Raw genomic sequence first — 14,177 nt, forward strand, 5'->3', positions numbered from 1 at the left:
ATAAACTAAACAAAAAAAGTTTTTTTGCCAGTCCCGGGGTTTGAACTCAGGGCCTGAGTACTGTCCCTGGCTTCTTTTTGCTCAAGGCTAGCACTCTGCCACTTGAGCCACAGTGCCATGTCTGGCTTTTTCTATATATGTGGTGCTGAGGAATCAAACCAGGCTTCCTGTATACAAGGCGAGAACTTTATCACTAAGCCATATTCCCAGCCCCTAAACAACAACAAAAAAATTGTTTTGTTGTGGGGCTTGAATTCAGCGTCTGTGCACTGTCCCTGAGTCTCTTTGTGCTCAAAGATAGTGCTCTACCACTTGAGCCACAGCACCACTTCAGGTTTTTGAGTGATTTGTTGGAGATATGTCTCACTACGACTTTTCTGCCCAGCTTTGAACCAAAATCCTCAGATCTCAGCCTCCTGAATAGCTATGATTACAGGTGTGAGCCCCTGGTGCCCGGCCTAAACAAATATTTCTTAGAAAAATAATTATGTGCCTTTATATTTTGTGCCAGTCACAGAAGTTATGGCACATCAAATGGATATTATTTCATTAAAAAATATGTACTGAGTAGCCATTGTCTGTAGACAGATAGATTAGATATAGATAGATAGATGGATAGATAGATAGATAGATAGATAGATAGATAGATAGATATTCCTGGGCTTGTAGGTTATTGTCCTTATTGTTCATATCTACAAAAATGAAGTGTTAAGACCATTTTGATTTCAGAGTGTGTTCTGTGTGTGTGTGTGTGTGTGTGTGTGTGTGTGTGTGTGTGTGTCTGCCTGTGCCAGTACTGTGGCATGAACTCAGGATTTGGGCACTGTCCTTTGGTATTTTGCTCAAAGTTATTGCTTTACTATTTGAGCCACAGCTTGGATTCCAGCTTTTTGATGGTTAATTGGAAATGAGAGTTTTACTAGCTTTCCTGTCCAGGCTGGCTTTGAACCAAAATCCTCAAATCTCACCCTTTTAATTAACTAGGATTATAGGCATGAGTACCAGTGCCCCACTCAGAGTGTTCTTATGTCACATATTTTTATATTGTAACAGTAAACTTTTAGCCATCACTCTTTATATACCCATTGTTCTTATTTTCTAACAGTGCTTATTCTGACTTCTTTTCTAATAGCAGCCAATTTCTCAAATGTGTTTTCCTTTTACAAATGTAATGAATCACCAAAACAGAGCCCCTCCCTTCCCTTTATCTCACACTCTCACTTCTATCTGGAATTTTAGTTTGTCTAAAACAAAATTTTAAGTGCAGATTTAGATGGCTTCACGTATGTACTAAATAGCTAGCTATTCGAGGAAAGAACAAAGCATTTTTCTAAGTCTGTAAAAGACTTTCTGGTCATATGATTTGGGTGGTGGACTCCATAAGCCATAATTTCTAACTAGCTCCTATCAAGGAACCAATTCTTAAAGGTACAATGAAATTCTTGAAGGGTAAATGAAAATGCAGGTTGTTTCCAAGGTCTTACAGATAATCTCTTTGGACTAAAAGAATTACATTTCTGTTGAACTTCAACAGAAATTGGTGCACAATTATTGCTGCACACTTCCTCCTGGGTTAGGACCTACTCAATTCTCAGCTTTTGCTTTGCTTTTGCTTTATAGCCTTGATGAGTCTTGAGCCTTTTTTCTCCCTTACATCTATGATTAATAGGTTTCAAAGTTGAGCATTGAATGCCCATGCCTGTAATCCTAGCTGCTCAGGAGACTGAGAGATCTAAGGATTAAGATTGAAGTGGGAAAGTCCATGAGACTCATCTCCATTTAACCACCATAAAGCCAGAAGTAGAGCTGTGGCTAAGCTTAGTCTTCAGTGAAAAAGCCATGGGACAGTACCCAGGCCCTGAATTTAAGCCCCAGTATCAGTAGCAAAATAAAGGTTTCATTAAACTGAACATGGGTTACTTTATTTTGTTTTTTGTTTAACCCTCTCTTTGTTTACTATAATTTACTCTATTTGACTTGAATAGTGGGGAGGCGTCATCCTGGAAATATAAGAGCCAAATGAAAAGCAAGACCTCTGGTGACAATAATGTTTCTTAACATTCAAGGCCAGGTTGTTGGGGTTTTTGTTTGTTTTGTTTTGTTTTTGAAGTGAAACTCCATGAGAAGGAACCAAGCTAATCATCTAGAAATCTTCTTTCAAAATGACAGGAAATGAATACGTGCCTGGTGCAATTTAGTATAACAAACACTGTGTGTGTGTGTGTGTGTGTGTGTGTGTGTGTGTGTGTGTGTGTGTGTGTTAGCTGCACACGTCTGCTAGTACTGAGGCTTGAACTCAGTGTCTAGGTGCTGGTCCCTTACCTTTTTTGTTCAAAGTTGGTGCTCTTCCACTCCAACCACAGCTCCACTTCTGGTTTTTTACTAGTTAAAGGACATCAGAGTCTCATGGACTTTTCTGTCCCCACTGGCTATATCCTCATATATCAGCCTCCTGAATAGCTAAGGTTATAGGTGTGAGACACTGGTGCCTGGCAACAAATATTATTTAGTTGAAGACAAGGAATACAAACAGATTCATTGATACTGCCTTATTAACTCTGATATGTCAGTGAGAAGAGGATATCAGGTATTAAAATTATGGAAACCATGAAAACAGTTATCTCCACATAAACTGAATTTAGGAATAATTGGAGACCACATGGTGTAGGTAAGAGGGCCTAATTGGAATCCGGAAGCTGGACTTCAAAGGTGACAAAAATACCTTAAGTCTTAAGTGTTTTTTATTTTTTTTAATATCTCCATAGAGCAGCTGAGGAACTCTGCAGAGGAAAAGGCCTTGTGTAGCCCTTTGATTTGTGGCAATGGAGGCGGAACTAATTAGAAGAGAGAAGTAACATTCCTAAGTGTAGAAGCAAATTTTTTAGGCAGAATTAATTTTTGCCTTCTAATTTCTTGAGGCAATTTATAAGACTATTGGAGCTCTGTAAGTCTCAGTCTCAAGAAAGTAATGAATTTGTGATTTTAATATGCTTGTCCCTCTGGGCACTTTCTAGATTAGCGCTATCAGACTAAGCTCTTGGCACATGTAGTAGCAGCAAGAAACTTGCACAGTATTCCAGAGGCATGCTGTATTTGTACATAGAGTTAGACAAGATTAGACAGCCCCATGGGGTACTCCCAGGAAGCAAACAACATTCTCAGATTGTCTACAGTATTTATCAATGGTGTCTTACCTCTATACTGTGCTTTACAACATTTATGATTGTGTGTGTATGTGTATAATCTGTAATATGAGTAGGTTAGGGAAGCCTGGTTACTTGAGCCTGCTCTCCACTTCTGGCTTTTTCCTGGTTACTTGGAAATCAGAATCTTCAGGATTTTTCTGCTCTGGCAGGCTTTGAATCATGAGTCTCAGTGAATTGTGGTTCTTAGACTCCATTCAGCCTTCTAGCTAAGATTACAGGCTCATTCCACATTCAAGGTTCTTACAGAACCTGCCAATCTACTGCCTAGAAAGGCCAACCCTAAAACCCACATCAGTCCATTTTTCTGTCCATAGATAATCACCTAATTCAATTAGGACAAATAGATAGTCTTTTTGGATGGAGAATTTGGGCTTAGAAACAATTACACAAAGATCTGTGGAACCATGGTCAGCACCATGACAACACTAAAACATAATCCAGTCCTAGTGAAGTCCAGCAAAGCTTAGTAGAGAAGCAAAGAAGAAAAAAAAAAAGGAAAGAAAAGGCAGAAATGGAGCAGAGCAATCTTGTTGCCTCCATGCATGTTGGAAAGTAGCACAGGATTTTTTCCAGCACACAGGAGGCTCACCTCTCCTTGCCATTGGCTTCTATGGGATTTATCCAAATGTCATAAGCCAAAATTACATTGACCAGCTTAATGGGATTTTCTGTCCTACTCAGACAATTTATCTTCTAGATACCCATCTCCTTACTAGAGATGTTTTCTTGAATGATTTCCAGACTATCCAAGATTTCTCTAGCTCAATGTGCTCAACACAGAGCAGCTCAATCCTCACGCTCAGCAATCCTGTGCCAAATGCATTTTCTGTCTCTGAGCATCCAAACACTAATGAAACTTTGTACCAACCTGAAAGGACTGAGGTTCAAGGTTACCCAGGCAAAAAATTAGCAAGAATTCCATTCCAACCATCAATCCAGGTGTGTTTGCTACAGCTATGTGACTACAGGAAGCATTGGTAGGACGATCATAGTATCAGAAAAATAACTAAAGTAAAAAGGATTGAAGGTGTGGTTCAAATAGTAAAGCACCTGCTAATAGGACTGGGATCAACTTACCACAGACTTCTTCTCCCTCACTCTTCCTAGCCTATCAATCTTGGTGTGCAACTTTTTCTATCCCTTCTATTTATGAATTGTTTTTGTATCTGTTGATTTCTTGCCAGTGTCACTGCAATCACCTCATAGGTTTTCTGTAAAATAAAGTGATATCTCTAAATCGAATTGTGCTGGCTTTTCCAGCTTAAATATTTCAGTGATTCTTCCTTTTGCTTTTTAAAATCAAGCCCATATCGTTTGACATGATATCCAAGTCCCTTCATGATTCAGTCCCTATCTTCCTTTCTAACCCTAACCTCAGTTGTCATCTTGTTTTTGAAATTTTCTTTTTTTTCAGTTCAGGGAGTCGAACCCATGACCTCCTCAGTCTGCTCAGTTCTCATCTTATATCCCACTTACAGGACTATCTGCTTCAGTCACCCTGAATTATTGTGGATTCCTTATATATGGTACATCCTCTCCTCTGTATACCTTCACATTTACTTCTCCTCTGCCCAGAAAAATCTTCACACCCTCTTTCTCTTCTTCTCCACTCCTCTCATCTACATGGTTTATGCTCTTCCTTGGCTCCCTCATACACACCCCATTGAAGGCTGATTCTCTACTGCTTAAACCACGTGTTCACTTCTGGCTTTTCGCTACTGTTGCTAGTTCACTGAAGATAAGAGGTTCACAGACTTTCCTGCCTGGGCTGGCTTTGAACCACAATCTTCACACCTCAGCCTCTGGATTACAGGTGTGCATCATCTGTAACTGAGGTAGCTCATTATTTTTCAAGACATACGCCTTCTCTAGGAAGAACTCACTCAGTTAAGTATTCCTCTGATAGACTCCCAATAGCTCTCTGTCAAAGATGCTGGCACAAAGTAGAACTACCTTTTTTTTTATATGTGTCCTTTACAAAAGTGTGAGTAGTCTGAGAGTTGACTCTTAAGACTTAGTCATGTATGGCTCTGCAGTACCTATATATAGTAGATGTACAATAAACATGGCTGAATAAATAATCTACTGAGAAAATATAACTTCCACACTCAAAGACCTCAGAGCTGCAGTGGAAAATGAGAAAATCGGTGGTTATGGGGGTAATCTGTATGCATAGAGCTTTTTGTGGGATCTCCATACTGGCGTCCATAAAGGCTCTTAATTCACATTCTCATCTAGTACTATGAGAAAAGAGGAAGGGACCCACTTAGCCCAAAGGTTTGATGAATAAGTAAAAACTCTTAAGGCCCTGTAACCAGGCTCAGTCTTCTTTTCTTTCACAAACTGCTAGAAGTTGTATGCATTGATGCTGTTCTGCTCATAGGCTCCCATTGCTAGATTGATGAAAAGGTCAGAAATCTAGGTAACCATCTTAGCCATAAAAAACTTTTAAAAAAATACAAATAATACTTAAAACTATTTTGGGTTAAATAAAATTCTAAATATCTCCCTCTCAGAAAGGTTCCCTCTTAATTTTGAAATAAAAAATTAGGTGTTGAGGAAATTAATCTGTACTTTCAAGTCAACCACACTTACCTCATCAAGTTAGTGTTTGAGGAGAACTGTTTATTGTTCTAGGAATCTTCAGAGTTCTTGTTGTAAGCCTTTTGACAGAGAAACAGGAAATTGGATTTTTGTCTCAAGTATAATTTTAACCTCATTGTTTAAACATTTTCAGCAGTTTCTATACATCATGTTTCAATTTCAAATCCTTTGAAGTATTTTGCTTGGGTGAAATCAGTGCAAGATTTGCCCATTGACTTCTGTATAAATCGTAGTCAAAATAACTCCAAGTTCAAACATATATACACATTCTCTCATTCTTGTGGAATCTACTAGAAATTAGATTGCATAAGGCTACTGACACTAAATAAAGCAATAACAAATGCTGGCAAGATTATGAAGAAAAATTAATACACTTGGTAGAGTGTAAATTAGTACAGCCATTAACAGAGACCAGTAAAGAGGTCCCACAAAAAAAGAAAAGAAAAACCTAAAAGTAGATCTACCATGCAATCCAGTTAGCCAACTAACTCCTGGGTCCACAGATGAAGAAATGAGATAAGTGGACCAAAGAGATACTTGCATACCTATGTTTATAACAGTACTATGTTTATAAAAGTAACTGTTTATAACAGTTTATAGCAATACTCTCAATAGTTAAGATGTAAATTAAACCTCAGTGTCCATTAGCAGACCAATGGATTTTGCAAAATTTGCTACATACACACTATTTGCAGCAAAATGGATGAAACTGGAGGACATTATGTCAAATGAAATAAGCCAGACACAGAAAATTAAGCATTATGTGTTCTCTGCCATGGGCATAAGCTTAAAACACACACACCTAAATGTAGCATTAACAGAGGTTAAGAAAATTTGGATGAACAAGGGTGAATAAAAGGAGCTTAGATTTAATCAGTAGGTATTGAATGTATATATTGCTAATAAGATGTTCAACTAAGATGTGGTAATAGCAAATCAAAACTAAAAATTTCCAGGTGCTAGTGGCTCACACCTAAAATCCTAACTTCTGAGGAGGTTAAGATCTGAACATCACAGTTCGAAGCTATCCCAGACAGACAAATCCAAGAGACTCTTAAAAAAAAATCCAAGAGACTCTAATCCCCAATTAACCAGCAAAAGGCCAGAAATGGAACTGTGTAAATGGAACAAGCAGTAAAACAAACACCTGCCTTTAGAGAAAAGGCTAAGGGAGAGTGCCCAGACCTTGAATATGCACCAGCATGCACAAATAAATAAAAACTAACCCAGAGTAAGATTTTAGTTGCTACCAGAGAAAGCCAAGCCCCCAAAAAAGATTATAGTTACTGATAATTCCAAGAGAACTCCGTAATAAAACTCAAAATACAATTTTGTCTGCCTGTATTAACAGAGAAAGAATGTAGATTATTGGAAAAAATAAAATACGCAAATGGGTCTCAGTCCTTATTCATTGCAATTCTTTTAGGCCTGTTAAAGAGGAGTTTGGAGTGTCAAAGAGGAAGATATAATTAATGGAACTGGTGTTGGTGATTTATTCAGTGACAAATTACAAGGCTGTTATTGCAAGACTCCCCTCAGCTTAGAAGAAACAAAGCTGTCTTGCTATAAGGATGGTGCCTAAGAGCCATTGTCAGATAATTCTCATTGCCTTTCTTCCCAGTGGTTATGAGCCAACTCAGGAGCCCTTCTACTAGAATCCAGTTGTGTGGTTTCTATTTGCAAAGCCTTTCAAAATCTCTAAGCTTCCTGATGCCCAGAAAGGCTTGCCATTTTGAAATGTACCTTTTTGTCCAACTCTGCCACACTTTCTTATCTCCCACCTGAGTTGAATGAATTGACATCTAAGGAGCTAAAGGTACAAAATGAAGGTAATAATATAATAATAATAAATATCCTAATCTGTGGGTCTTTTTCTTAGATGATGCTGACTTTGTTTAAATAACCTAGTAGCCATGACAAGTTTTCTGCACTAGGGTAGATATAATAGTGCCTTGAACTAAAGGGGATAGATTTTATGGTCAGCAGTTTATATCAATTGAGATGACCTTTTTAACAAAATGGAGCTACAAAGAGCCTAAAATGTCAAAGGGACATTGACTTCAGATTTTGTTCTCTAATTTCACACATTTCTTCACAGTTTTCCCATCCCTTGAAAAAAAGAGGCTTACAACTCGTGGGATTTTCAAATCATAGGATTCATCATTGTGAGTCACTGGCTGATTCATCCTGTAAAGTTGCTAACCCTCTCATCTTATCACACTGCCTTTAATTCCTCCACTGATAATTCGGAAGTGAGCTTGCAGCTGTTAGAGATCACCATTATTGTGAGTTGTTTGAAAAAATGTCAAGAGTTCTGGATTGGTTAATTCTTTTTTTCCTTTTTAACCATGCTTACACTGAAACAAGAACTTGCCAGAGATTTATAGTAGGAAAGTATTGCTTTCAAACAAGAGTCAAAATTTCAAGTTAATGTTTTAATAATCATGTCTTTATTTGGCTCAGTTTCACTTGGATTTTGCTTCACAAAAAAAAAAAAATCATACCCTTGAAATAATCTGAATAAGTCAAACACTATCCAAAAAGAAAAAGAAAAAAACAACAACACAAAACCCTTAACAACATTCAGGAGAACTGATTTTATTGAGTTCTAAACTTTAGGAACAAAACAAAGTAAGTACTATAATTTGACTTGCAAAGCAAGAGGAAAATCCTTTCATAAGGCTATGAAATATCTCAGCTTTCTGGTAAAAAGAATACTAAATTAAATTAAAGGTAAAAGTAAAAATAAATTGAGGCTGGCACCAGTTGCTCATGTCTATAATTCTAGCTGACATATGAGGATGGAGGTTTAAAGTCAGCCCAGCTACGAATATCTGAGAAACCCTTACCTCCAATTAACCACCAAAAAGCTGGAAGTAGAGGTGTGACTCAAATAGTAAAAATAGCACCTGGGTCCTCAGTTCAGATTTTAGTAGGAACACACACACACACACACACACACACACACACACACACACACACAAAATTACATACAGTCTTTCCTCACTTTTCTTTTCAAAGCTTCAAAAGAACAAGGCGCTAGCTGCCACTAGTCATTGATAATCTCACTCTCTCAGAGGCCTGACTCTATTAATGCTAAATAATTCCAGAAAATGAGGGACTCACTGAAACCTACAGCTCTGGCCCAAAGTGTCTTTGGGAAGAATTGGCCTTAAAATCCTCATAATGATCCTACTCACTGGTCTCTGGGGGCTATACCACTATCCAACATTACCTACCAGTTTGAGAGATATGCAGAATCCTAGGCTATACCTCCAACCCTACTGGATCATAGTCTTAAATTTCACAACTTCCCCAGGATGATTCATTTGCACACAAAAACTTAGAAGTCATCATTACCAGATTGTTGTTGTGTCACCTCATTCAGAGGAGTCCACCTGTGAGCCACCAGAACGGACAAAGTGAGTCTAAGTTAGCTTAAAGCTAAAATATACGACTTTGCTTTTATACAAGTTAGTTTGCAAAAGGTCCCAAAGCACAGTAATAAATATTTTCATGATTCAATACTAAAAATTCAAAGTTTACTATATTATTCTATTTAGGATTCAATTCTAATTCTCAATATAGTCTATATTCTTTTTTTTTCTTTTTTTTACCAGTACTGGGACTTGAACTCACAGCCTTGTGCTCTCACTTGGCTTTTTCTCTCAAGGCTGACACCCTACCACTTGAGCCACATCATCACTTTCAGAATTTGATTGGATAACTGGAAATAAGAATCTCACAGACTTTGCATCCTGGACTGGCTTCAAACCAGGATCTTCAGATCTTAGCCTAGAATTACAAGTGTATGTCTCCAGCATCTAGCCTCAGTGTGGCTTAGTGTTTCATACATAAATGGCCTCTACAAACTTTTTCCACTTGGCCTGTTTCTCAACAGCTCTAAAACCTGCAAAAGCCCCAGGAGTATTAGTATTGTCTTTATAGATTTTGATTAACTTCTAAATTAATAGTTCTTGTCTATTGAACACCTATAAACAATGATAAACATTTTGTTGTAAGATTTGATCAATGTTATCCAGATCCTCAAAACAAATAGAGATCTTGTTATTATCACCATGTTAGAGATGTAGAAACAATAGCTAAAGAGCTTGAGTAAGTTCCCTCATATCATAAAACTAGATATTAACAGGGCTAGAAAATGATCCTTAGCCCAGAGCTCAGACACTTAGTCATGAGGCTGTATCACCATCAACCACTTTGGGTAGGGTAGTATTATTTCTCAACACTACCACAGCAGAAGTATGGTGTGCAGGAAATATTTTCATGGCTTATCAACAAGACCTCTGTATTTTTCTCCTTGGTTTTACTGCTGTACATCCACCTTTGCTCTTGCAACTCTCCCAAATAATCTTTTGCCATCTGAACTTAGTATAATTAGGACTCAGGAGGGCAGTTTTCCCTATGAGGATATGAAAGTAAGAAGTACTTGCTTTACACCTCCATCCTCCAGCCACATGCAATATGTACATTTTATGTACGGTCAGCACGAAATATTACGCAGGCTGATTTTCCCCCCAACCAGTCAGTATCTATGCATCCTCACGTATGCAGACCAAACTCTGCCTGTGTGTTGAAACAATGTCCTAAAACACAGTTATGTCTACTGAAGAGATTGTCTGGAGGGCTTTCTTGCTCCCTCTCTGGAAGCCATATTTTAGTCATTAGTATTCTGGTCAGGCAGGAAATCTTCCTTGCAGGGCTGTGGTGGAGGGTACTGCAGCTTTGTGCACTATAAATAGTGATTTTATTAAGATGTAGAAAAATTGTTGAGAGATGGGAAAGAGGTAGGGGTAGGGGTTGCCATGGAAACTCCACTATTCCCTCAGCTTTCAAAGAGTGGGGGGAAGACTAAGGGATAGTAAATAAAGGAAAAGAAATAACAGAAGCCTGGGTGACACATGATCACACATGCAGTAAGACAGTTCAGAGACCAGCTTCAAATGGATGAGCTGGGAAACCCAGGGTGCATCTTATGCCATGCATTAGAGACCAATGAAGCCATAGGTAAAGCTTGTCGTTATCTCTGTGGCACTACTCAGCCACAGAGGCCACTGAACAGCCTGGACCTTGGCAATTAACGTATGGATAAATGATGATCCCCTACAAGGAAGCAGGCTTTTTTCCTGACAATCTCCTGGGAGCTTCCAGCCCCCACCTTCTTGTTCCTGTTTTTAGATATTGGTTCTGGGGTTCCCATTCTTCACCCCATCCTTCTTACTCAGGATTGTGAATTGATAATCAGCAGAACAAGAAAGATCAGAACCAATCAGAACCCCCACCATCCACTAGACACTAAATTAACTCACATATGAATCCATGTTACTAAGGACATATTACTAAGGACAGCTAGGATAAAAGGATAAAGCTCCGTTCGATATGTCACAGGTTACCGAACACTTATATACAGTCCATTTGCCTCTGTAACCTGGGATGACTTCATTTCATCATGAAACCTGGTGAGTCCAGCTCATACTGAACCAATTGTACCTCTTGTATGCAAGAATTTCCCATCTTGGGGGAGGCAGGAGGGGGGTATGAGGGACAAGGTAACAAACAGTACAAGAAATGTATCCAATGCCTAACGTATGAAACTGTAACCTCTCTGTATATCAGTTTTATAATAAAAACTTAAAAAAAAAGAATAGCAGTAGCTTAGTAAATTAAAAAAAAAAAAAGAAAAGGGCAGTGTCCAAAAATAAAAAATTTGTTATATCCAAAAAAAAAAAAAAAGAATTTCCCATCTTTCTTGGAGAGTGAATTTAAGGTTGATGGTTTATGTGATTTTTCAATCTGCCTCACTACACACTGTGACCATTTGAATGATACATTCTGCACATTAACACTGTGTGTGTGTGTGTGTGTGTGTGTGTGTGTGTGTGTGTGTGTGTGTGTGTGTAAGAGAAAGAGAAGGAGGACGGGAGAGGAGAGAAGGAAGCAGGGAGATGGAGGAAATCTGTCAGATTGACTACAAATAAGCAGTTCTACATCATTTTTGCTGATAGAGAGAAAATAAACAAAAGTCATCATTTCTAAAGACTTTGTAACGCACTAAATATATTGGATTGTGGTAGAGACTACTAGCAGATGTTTAGGATAATTTTTCCAAAGAGGTTGTGTTATCTCCCACACTGAAAGAAATTGCAAGGGAAAACAGTTTTTGGGAAATAAGGGTGGAATTAAAAACTGACCCCAGCTGGGTACTGGTGGTTTAGGCCTATAATCCTAGCCACACAGAATTCAAATCCTAGCTGTATGATATGAAGCCAGCCCAAGCAGAAAATCCTATGAGATTATCCCCAATTAACCAGCAAAAAGCCAGAAGTGGCTTTTTGGTTCAGTATGGTTCAAATAGTAGAACCACAGCTTTGAGCATAAAAACCAAGTAAGAGTGCAAGTTCCTGGACTGAAGCCCTAGAATTGGCAATAAATGTTTGATATGCAATTATAGCAAAAAAATTGGACAATGGCAAAGAAGTAATCCTTTTATAGAGTCCCTTATGTGAAATATGATACAGATTACAGTGTAAAACCAATCCAGAATGACTTTGAGATGAAGTCATGGAAAATAAGTCCAAAATACATTATTAAGAGAAAGTAGGATCAAAAGAATAATAATTTTACAGCGCTTTTCCTGTTACCAAGAATCTTGATCTTATTCAATCTCCACAGACTTTCAAAAAGGTAGGGATTGGGGCATTAGCACAAAGAAAAGAACTGACTTGTTGACAATGGGCCATGGACTGGAACAGGCTATCAGATCTTGTGGTTTGATAGACTCGTTTTTCCTCAGGTTTCCTCAGGTGGCAGGCAGGGAACTGATAGTCACTACAAAGGCAAAATCAAAGGATTGGTGGTTTGGGACTCTATGTCTGGAGCCCTAGCTGAGGGGTGTGGTAAGGGTTTCAGCTGCACATTGTGAGGTCACAACATGGAGAGTTTGCAATCATGCAGTAGTGCCACAAAACCCATGTCTACCAGTCACAGAGGGCTGCCTTTCCCCTGGTTTCATTATCATCTTCTACTTTTACACACACACACACACACACACACACACACACACACATTCAAACACATACATACTTCTGTTATTTCCCAGATTTCTCCTTTCTCGTCTCTCTTTTGATTAATCACACACAGCCTTTCACATCTACATCAACTTCATTTATCTACTTGAGATAAATTCTGGCCCAGTGCCAATGGCTCACACATAGAATCCTAGCTACTCAGGAAGCTGAGATCTGAGGATTCAGCTTTCAAGCCTGCCTGGGCAAGAAAGTCTGAGAGACTCATCTCCAATTAGCACCAAAAAGCTGGAAATGGAGCTGTGGCTCAAGGACTAGAGTGCCAGCCTTAAGTGAAAAAGCCAAGTGACATCATGATGCCTTGAGTTCAAGCTCCAGTACTGGCAGAAAATGGGGGAAACATTTTTTTAACATATTTCCAGCTAAATTCTAGGACCCAGAGTCCATACTGCTCCCACTTTACCTTCCACTGTGAGAAAATCTTATGGTCCTAATAGTTAATATTTAGCAAATATCTACTTACCATGTGCAATGTATCAGGATAATAGGGCTTAGGCATTGTGACTCCTGAATCTCATTCAGTCTTTCTAACAACACAAACATTAGAAAGTGATACTATTAAAGCCCTGCAGGTTAACTCATGAGACTTCCAGGGTCAGCCATCACTGGAAGTCACGTGAGCAGTAATGGTCTAGCCAAGCAGGTGGGGCATTGTATGATGACTTCATCTACCCAACATTTTAAATACATTTGGCATTAGCAAGGATGATTTATTTCCCAAAGAGTAAATAATCCATCCTAAAAATATTTTGACTGACATAGTTAGTTCCTAATGAGGCAAGCATTTCATAAATAACCTTCATTTTCATCCTTTCCATCTCTGCCACTGTATCTGCATCCTCATGTCCTACCATACGACAGCCATCCAACCTCTTTATCTGGTTCTCCTTCCTCAACATAATTCCTGCGTAGGAAGATAGGCTGGGTAAGCTGTGAAGCTCATCTCTTTCCTTCGTTCCACAAAGCCACTCAGGTTTTCCCTCTGAACTGCCTCTGCCTGCGGTGGTCCACTCTCACCGTGCCCATCCCACAACTCTACACAGATGCTCCAAGGAGCCTATCTCTGGGCTTTTAGACATTTTGACTCTTTTCTTTTTTGCTACGGCGCTAACTGCCTTGCTTTTCTGCAGTAACTATTCCTCTTCTGTCTTCGCTATAGCTCTTCTGAATCTACCTTTCCTCATGTCCTCTCTCCAAGTATGACTCTCAGTCTCAAGCCTCAGTGGTCTACTTCTACATTTTCTTTCCCAGTCATTGTACC

Source organism: Perognathus longimembris, chromosome 7 (assembly GCF_023159225.1).
Source record: "Perognathus longimembris pacificus isolate PPM17 chromosome 7, ASM2315922v1, whole genome shotgun sequence".
In the NCBI taxonomy this organism is placed as follows: Eukaryota; Metazoa; Chordata; class Mammalia; order Rodentia; family Heteromyidae; genus Perognathus; species Perognathus longimembris.